Below are 8,132 nucleotides of genomic sequence, written 5' to 3' on the forward strand. Positions count from 1 at the left end.
CATGCGCCACAAGCCTACAGTTCCATCACAGTGACAGACCTAGATCTACGAGTTGATTTAAAATGCACTGTTGTAGAATTGTCATTTTCCTGGTGTTAGAGACGTGTAACTTATCCAGTATTGAAGCAGTTCTGTTAAGGGCAAATCTGCGCTGGGCGGGCCATCTTGTGCGTATGGACAACTCACGCATTCCAAAGTCCCTCTTTTATGGGCAGCTCAGGGAAGGCAGTCGTCGTGTAGGACGCCCATGTCTTCGATTTAAAGACTACCTCAAAAGCAACTTGAAAAAATGTGACATAAATCCTTCTACGTGGGAAACAGACTCATGCAACAGAACGTCTTGGAGACAACAATGCTACACGGCAGTCAGGACTTTCGAGGAGAGGCGTGTTGCCCACGCAAAGGACAAGAGAGCTACTAGAAAGGCAAAGCAGGCTACCAGGACAGTATGCAGGCGCTAGGGGGCGTGGTGGGAGGGAACCTCATCCGCCGCAACGACGGGAGAACCAAGAAGAAGAAGAGATATAAACAATCGGTTCCTTGCTTTGGTCGGATGTGTATTGCGTTGTCTGGTGCGTTTTTTCTTAGACAGAAGCCAAAAACGCCCGGCGTAAAGGTTTTTTTTTAATGGTGACCACCCGGGCCAAATATTGGCAGAATTAGCCCGTCGACGTCAGCCGCTGGGAACGAAGATGAACATTTAGATAAGATAATGTTTCTTTGTTACGAAATAGGAGATTTTTTTCTCAACCTCACATGTACAGCTAAATAATACAATGATGGGAATTAGGATACTACGTAACGTCAAAATGTGCGGATTCTGCTTTACTGCAGACGGTAGATAAACAACTGGTCTATCGATATTTAATAAACCTCAATATATCCTTGGTCCATCTGATTCTGAAATCTACGAGTTGGTGTGAAGCTTTGCTTTTGTAAAGGAGAGATATTTCACGTTGGCTAAAACATTCATCAGTTTTATGTGTATTTTGTTGTTTGGGTTTGTGTTTCTAAGACATTAGGCCACAAAAACACCTTCAATCTTATTTTTCTGTATTCATTTTGTGTACAGACTGGGGTGTTTTTTCAAGTCACATGAATCTGAACTACAGTGCGTATCACCATGCTAGATAGAAATATTAACTTCATCACACGACACGCACGAACTATTATCAACATAGGTCCATATGTCACAGTACAATACACACACATGTTCACCTTGCAATGAATAGTGTCCATAGTATGTTGTTCTGAAAGATGTTATTTATTTGACTCGACGTATTCAATTTTTGTCGCCGTTTATATACTTTAATAGTCGATAGAACGATTTACTAGTACTTTAATGCAACATTTGTGTTGTTAATCTACTGATTTTCCAAGCTGTCGTTGTCGATAAGACACAGCCGCATATTTTTACACCTTCCTTGGCAGGTATTGTGTAACTGTGAAATACCAGTAATCAGACTGTTCAAAACCAAATCTATACAATAAACATACCTGGCGTTTCACAGGTTATTGTGTCTATCTCCATGCAAATTTTTTTGTAAAAGAGAGCCCAGCCAATAGCATCTATTCTAGCACGTGGTTTCAAAACCAGGGCCAATCGACGCTCATGTCACCATTTTCAAATATATCAGTTAGCATTTCAGGAGTTGGCATTTGTGTGCAGATGTGTACTGTTGCTGTCTCTTGTAGACTAGCGTGTGTTATATAGCCATGCCTGGGATCATTTGGAGCTTGGTTACTATTCTACGACGAGACTGAAGCAAGGCGCTTGAATGCAGAGCATCGTGACATGGAGCTACCGTTGTGACGTCCTTCAAAAGCACTACAGCCCGGACTTTTGACTACGGCTTTTCCCCGGACTTTTAGACGGATAAAGAATGTGGAAATTGCAACGGCTTGTCTGTCTGGATTGTGAAGCAACTGCTACCCTCGCTCGTTTTGATTGGAGCGACGAATCATACGGACTGCGCTACCCCGCCAGGCTAGGTTTCAGTACGATACTTCTGCGCCACTCACGCCCAGACGAGAGCAGATGACGACGTCTTTAAGAAGCTAGAACAAATAGACGCTAGTGCTGGCGTTTCAAAGGACTACCCGAACAATCGCAATCCGTACAACCGAAGAGCTGGTGGTTAATGATGTCAAGGAGGTTATGTCATGAATAAAATGAGAAATCTTTGTGAACACCGACAAGTGATATTTCAGACGGAATAAATGTGGCGCTATCACGATATTAAGGGTGCCCTAAGCAATATTAGGGCACTGAAAGTCATATAGTCAAAATCAATCTTTTTCTGATTTCTATCCATGGTAACTTTAGATAACACTATCCCATCGCATATCGACCATCATGGAGCAAAAACGCAATGTCGTTGTGTGGTGGGAACTCATTGAAAATCTGAGCACTTGGAGGCCAGCCATCATTTCAAATCTTCCGAACATGCACGATTCTGACCGATAAGTACCGAACGCTTCCGAAGAAATAATCACGCGGTCATGGCTCAATGTGCTTGGGCTTTGTGACGTCACGCGGCCGGAAGTTACCGAAAATTGTCGACAGAAAACGGTTACAGCTGGATTCTGGGCTGATTTTTTGGGGGACCCAATAAATAAAATTCTCCTTTTGTGGCTTGCTTCTGTGCTATTTTTAAACGCCCAAAGTATGAAATAATGATGCAGATGTGCTAATATGGGGAAGTAAATGTCAATTTCAACTTCACCAAACAGAATTGTTTTCCCCAGAATATTTCAAGTTTTACCCCCTGAAATCGCTTAGGGCACCTTTAATAAAAACGTGAGAAATGGGGAAAGTGGGGAGGGGGCAAAATCCAGTAGAGGGGCAGTAGCCTTGAAGCTGCTTTCCATGACAAAAGAAATATTGAAGGCGTTACCGGGTAGATGCGAGGGGGATAATTAGGTGATAATTGCCGCTAAACTATGCACATCACATCGCCACACGGACCATTACACGGTGAATTTCCTGCTATACCGCACAGCCGCACTACATAGGACAGAACCTGGGGAGATAATAAGGTGATAATTGCCGCTAAATTATTCACATTACATCGCCACACGGACCAATACACGTTGAATTTCCTGCAGTGTATGGTCATTTCAGGCGTATATGTCCGGGTGTGTAAGGCCCTTTAAACGTCCTATACACGGCTGTGGTCCATCTCCGGGAGTATCTAGGGAACGTACAGGACCGGACGCGCAACGTAAACAGGTCCGAAATCCCATGATTCTGACGGAAATGCAGAATTTCCATGAATGTGTAAGGCAATTTCTGACCCTGAAATTCGGCTTTCCGCGCAGTGGCTTGTGCCCACCATGAAACGACTGCTAAACAGAGTGACTGTAGTTATAGATAGCATCTCTGTGATGTCTAAACTTCCCGGGGCTCTTGACTACATACCACAGTAAGGCTTAAATTTGGGGCAAAAACGGACTTTTTCGACAATTTTGAGCTTTTTTTCTGGGAAAATAGTAGAAATCGGTAAATATAGTGAAAAGTATTCCAAGGGTACTCCGCTATACAGAGAAGCTGAACTGACTTATTTTGTTTCAAAGTCTGGAAATAAAGCCGCCATCGTACTTCAAAGGAAATACAGTGCCACTTATGCCACTTCTTTCCGACAACTATAACTATCGTGACCATATTTTGTCCAGAACACTACATATCAAAATCGAATTCAGCTGTAGTACCATAGAAAGACTCCAGGCATGCTCGAGCTATTATGTTTACAGACAACACACACACACAGACACACGCGCACGTGCACGCATTAACGCTAACATATTAACCTTCTTGTCAAAAGCACTGAAATTCTGTCTTTTTCGAACATGAATGTCTTCCATTCGGAAGGTATGCCTTTTTTGGCCTTGGTTTCTCAAACAGAGAGGCAGGAGGTCTGTTGTCATACTTCAAAGGTTTAGCATTGACTATAGCTTGAGATCTTCCCGTGCCTAGGGTAACATCGGGCAGCAAGCTTAGTTTGAGATCAGTCCCAGAAGATCATCCCGTCAAGGTCACAGAACAATTTATGCAATAGACCGGGATGGGGCCAAGGTGACAGACAAAGAGGACTATAGGGCGTATTCAGTCACGTGACCCTCCCCCTATAGCAACGAGCACTGTCCGCCATTTTGGGGTTCACTTGATAGTGGAGCCCTATGAAACTCTCCGTAGAAATGGCAGATGTATTCTACGCCATTCACAATTTCCCTTCAAAACGTTTTGTCTCATAATCATGGTGTTTTGCCTCGTGGTCAGATGTTGGATTGGGACTGATAAAGCACATAGTGATCGGCCACAGTAAGATTGGTTTTGTGTTTCTCGTGTAGGTGCAGGAACATACGAAGGGACTAACGACTGAAACAAAAGTGGATTTCTGACATACGAACAGCGGATCTTAATAGTTGAAGTTTGAGAATTAACGCGTGTGTATGGAAACCTTTGTATCTGGTCGAAAAGCAAATTACATACTAGTTGTGTAACTCAGTCGCGGCACCGTGTAGTCGTTGCTTGAGATACGTTCATAAACTGAGGGTATTTCAAAGTCGAACTTTAAAGTACTCCTTTTCAACTAAATTTCTCACGACACTCTGTTTTATCAAGACACTGTACTACGTGGCTGCAGGTCTTGGAACACTTTTATGCTGTGAACTGATTTTATGCGTACTCTGTAAGCAGTCGTTTCCAGAACCAACTGAAGACAAAATCAATGGACTCCGCCGGGACTATTTAGCGACCATGTTTGTAGGCTGGGGAAAACCTCGCTTGTCGATGAATGGGTCATTGCCAGTAGCTGGAATCGCATTTTTGTAGATGAATTCGCATCCCTTGGAAATTTGGAGACCGTCGGACACCGAGAAACGTAGGGCAAGGTTGATGACGTCGCGTGAATACGCCCTATAGATGCACACGTTGGATGAAGGAGGCCGTATTTATCAGGACATCAAGTCCAGACACGAACCGTGACGAGGGTGGGATGGGGTGGTAGGGGGACTATAGACACAGTTACGTTATTGAAACACTTTCTTAGGAAGTACGTATACATGTAGGTGTCAACTGCTGCACTATATAACAAATCACTGTACGAAATGGCCCTGGATCCTGACCAGAAATAAGGAACTCAATTATATACTCAGCCATTCCACATGATATGCCATTATATAAGTCAATGTTAATCACAATGGTTTATCAATGATATTTCAAATTGCATTTTAACCCGCTTCATCGCCATTTGATTGTCTCCACGTGATATATACTGCCATTTTATAAAACCACATAAAAGATTGATATGTTATGATACACGCCTTTGTACATAACATTGGACTTCAAAGGGCGCCGTAAAATCGGTAGGGGGCATTTTTAGGCCTTTCCTTTTGCAACGCTTATTGATTGTGAATAAAGGATGGTGAACCTTTTTAATTAAGTTAAAAGATTGTATGGCTAGAATTTTTGCTCTTCTGCAATGTCATTATCTAAGTAGTTAACATACCCTGTAATCTGCTTCAAATCGCGTGCAAGTCTGCTTATCATATACAATGGTGAGGTTCAAAGTCCAAGCCCAAAGTCCAAGGTCACCAGTGGGCCAAAAAATGTACGTAAGGGTTATACAGCCGCGCAAGGAGGGAAATAAGAACGGTGCGATTCAAACAAGCCACACAGAGACATACGGGAGGTCATTATGGTGAGCTGAAGTTCCCAAACATGTCCTTAGCCTTAGGTGTAACGTAAGTTAGCTTTTGAAACTCTAAATTCGACGCAAGTGGGGTGAAGGTTTGACTGGCTAATTCGACTTCCGCCATGTTAAGTGTTATGCTACCGAAGGTAATACACGCCTCCTGGAGCAAAGAACAGTTGAACGAAGTAGTGATACCAGGAATGTGTCTGTATTTTCGTCCAGTAAAGGAATACTAATCAAACTGTCTTGTAAAGGAATGCTTTTTTAACGGAGAATTAAATAGTTTTTTTCCAGGAAGTATCCATTCGTACTAGCTCTTGACACTAGAATATGAGGGTCTTCATATAAAGCATAGCTGTCAAAACTGTACATACAGCGCAGCTGTGTGAAACCGTTTTCCATCAGCATGAGTTATAATTTTTTGAAAGCTTTTCGTTTCGGGTCGGGATATTCCTTACAGACCACGTGTGGTCTTCTGTGCATTTAGCCCTTCTGGGCAGGAATATGCAATAAAGACTATTATTATTGATTTGGTAAACCAGTCAGTTCGGTTAGGCACCCTTTATACTAGACGACATTCTCGCTGCGACCTAAGTCGATTTTGTGTAACCCTTGACATCATAATTTGAACAGAACGCAAAATAAAAAAGTATGACTAAAAGACACAAAGCATAAGCAAGATTAATTCGTTATATATAACCGAATTTGAACGTCAAATTCTAGATCGCAGCGAGGTCGCCGCTCTAGTAGAAAGTGATGTTACCATAACGAATTTTCAGTGGCGGGGCGTACAGATTTTGTACAGGGGAACCATGTTTAATTTTTGTAAACATTGTATGAAAAAGATAATCTAATTGCCGAATAAAGTGTCAAAATTCTGCAAATAAGTCTTACAACACTATTAGATTATACATTTATGTTCTAAAATTCCCCCCTCTCGAAACTACGTGTCTTAGGAAGACAAGGGGTCTCCTAAGATAGTTTACAGAGACGTGACTCACGACGACTACGAGGCTGTGATGAAGATAGCGTCTCCGGACACATTCCGTGATGGTTTTGACTACATGCCAGCCAAGTTCCACCAGTTTGTGGATGATCCGGACACATTAATGACCATAATAGAAAAGGACGGCGTCGTGGTAATTATTTCTTTACACTCTTATTCTGTACTCTTCGTTAAATGTCAGCCTCGTGAAAACCTTCCATGGAGGTAGCAATACCTCCGGTAAAATTTCACGAAAGTAATGGAAAATATGAGTTATCATTTTTGTTCTTACTCATAAAATAGTGTGCAGAAATCTGGAAGCGATGGTTGAAAAATAATCAATTAAATATCTGGTCTACCATATCTTTTGATGACAGAGGCCCTTTTCTGATCTCCCTTGATCCTGCAGAAAACTTTTGGTTGTATAACTATTGACCTTGGCATGTTTTGCATGTTATGTTTTTTCTTAAATTTTACCTCCGTCAAAACTTGCCATTGACTTTGGAATATGCCTAGTGAAAATGTTTTAAGAGTAGGTTATAAGATGAAGTTTTGTTCGTTCGTCTGTTTGTCTTTTTCCTGTAAAGTCAGTAACACTCAGAAAGTTGTGAACTGAAGTCACAGTTGGTCAACAGCGTCCTTGAGTGATAAAGGCCTTTTAGTGACCATCCTTTGTCCTGCAGTAAAACTTTCGGTTTTATTTGTTATGTCCAGGACAGGCCATGTTGGTGAAGTTTTCTTTTCTTTTGTGGCAGGTAGCTTTTGATGTCAAAAAAACGCTGTGTAGGTTTTGGATAAATGGTAGCTTGTTAAGGAATTGCAAGATACTTCTGTTGAAATATTTCAATGAGATAACTGAAACAGGAACAAATTTAAAATATTTTCACGATTTTGGTGATGTATATAGATTAGACATAAATATACAGAATGAAATACAATATATTCAAAATAGGACATACTTTATATTGCCAGGTGACGATTTACATAGATATAGTGAAAGACAACGGAGAGGCAGTGCTCTTCAAAACGGTGCGTTTGTCCCCGAAGCTTATAGGCATAGGCTTCTCGGGGACAATACACAAGTTGTCCTGGATCTTCCCCTGGCTCTACAATCGACTCTTGCAGCGGAGCAAGATACCAACTGCCATACACGGTGCTGGCGAGAGGCACCGTACTGTAGTGGAGAAAAGATTGAACCGTTGGTCATTTTCAAGTATGGACAACTGTAAATTTGAAAGTACCATTTTATTTCTAACAGCGTTCGCCAAAAACTTTTAAAAAAGTGCCAAATCCGATCTTCATTTCAGAAATATCAACGAAGTTTTGCTTCCCTTTTGGTTAGTTGATTGATTGTTTTATTGGTTGACTGATTGATTAACAATTGATTATTTAGCGGAAGATAGAAATAAATTACAATTCGAGCCAACGTCACATCTTCGTGGTAGGCATAT

General features: G+C 41.6%; 1 long non-coding RNA gene across 1 annotated transcript; it reads left to right on the top strand.

Annotated features, from left to right (window-relative positions):
• Nucleotides 1-5,598: 5,598 nt before the first annotated feature.
• LOC136426053 (uncharacterized) lies at nt 5,599-7,909 on the top strand. The gene is made up of 3 exons (XR_010754143.1): nt 5,599-5,702; nt 6,653-6,835; nt 7,654-7,909. It is a non-coding gene; the product is annotated as an uncharacterized lncRNA (long non-coding RNA).
• Nucleotides 7,910-8,132: the final 223 nt, after the last annotated feature.

The sequence above is a fragment of the Branchiostoma lanceolatum genome, chromosome 19, assembly GCF_035083965.1.
Source record: "Branchiostoma lanceolatum isolate klBraLanc5 chromosome 19, klBraLanc5.hap2, whole genome shotgun sequence".
Taxonomy (NCBI): Eukaryota; Metazoa; Chordata; class Leptocardii; order Amphioxiformes; family Branchiostomatidae; genus Branchiostoma; species Branchiostoma lanceolatum.